The following is a 375-nucleotide window of genomic DNA, read 5'->3' as shown; positions in this document are numbered from 1 at the left end:
CTCTTTTTAACTTTATTCATCAAAGAATCCTGAAAAAAGTATCACAGGTTCCCAAAAAAATATTAAGCAGCACAACTGCTTCCAACATTGATAACAAATCAGCATATTGGAATGATTTCTTCTGAAGGATCATGTGAAACTGAAGACTGGAGTAATGATGTTGAAAATTCAGCTTTGATCACAGGAATAAATGGTATTTTAAAGTATATTAAAATAGAAAACCATGATTTTAAATGGTAATAATATTTTACAATATTATTGTTTTTTCCTGTATTTTTGGTCAAATAAATGCAACCTTAATGCACAGAAGAGACTTCTTTAAAACACAGTAAAAATCTTACTGATCCTAAACTTTTGAACAGCAGTGTATATATA

The 375-nt window shown here is 28.3% G+C and overlaps 1 protein-coding gene across 1 annotated transcript in view; it reads left to right on the top strand.

Annotated features, from left to right (window-relative positions):
- mrpl39 (mitochondrial ribosomal protein L39) overlaps nt 1-375 on the top strand; it is a 27,427-nt gene that overhangs the window by 13,441 nt on the left and 13,611 nt on the right. The gene's annotated exons all lie outside the window — the stretch shown is intronic.

The sequence above is a fragment of the Sinocyclocheilus anshuiensis genome, unplaced genomic scaffold, assembly GCF_001515605.1.
Source record: "Sinocyclocheilus anshuiensis isolate Anshui unplaced genomic scaffold, SAMN03320099.WGS_v1.1 scaffold856, whole genome shotgun sequence".
Taxonomy (NCBI): domain Eukaryota; kingdom Metazoa; phylum Chordata; class Actinopteri; order Cypriniformes; family Cyprinidae; genus Sinocyclocheilus; species Sinocyclocheilus anshuiensis.
Note: the sequence above shows the minus strand (reverse complement) of the source record. Positions and strands in the feature narration are given on the sequence as shown.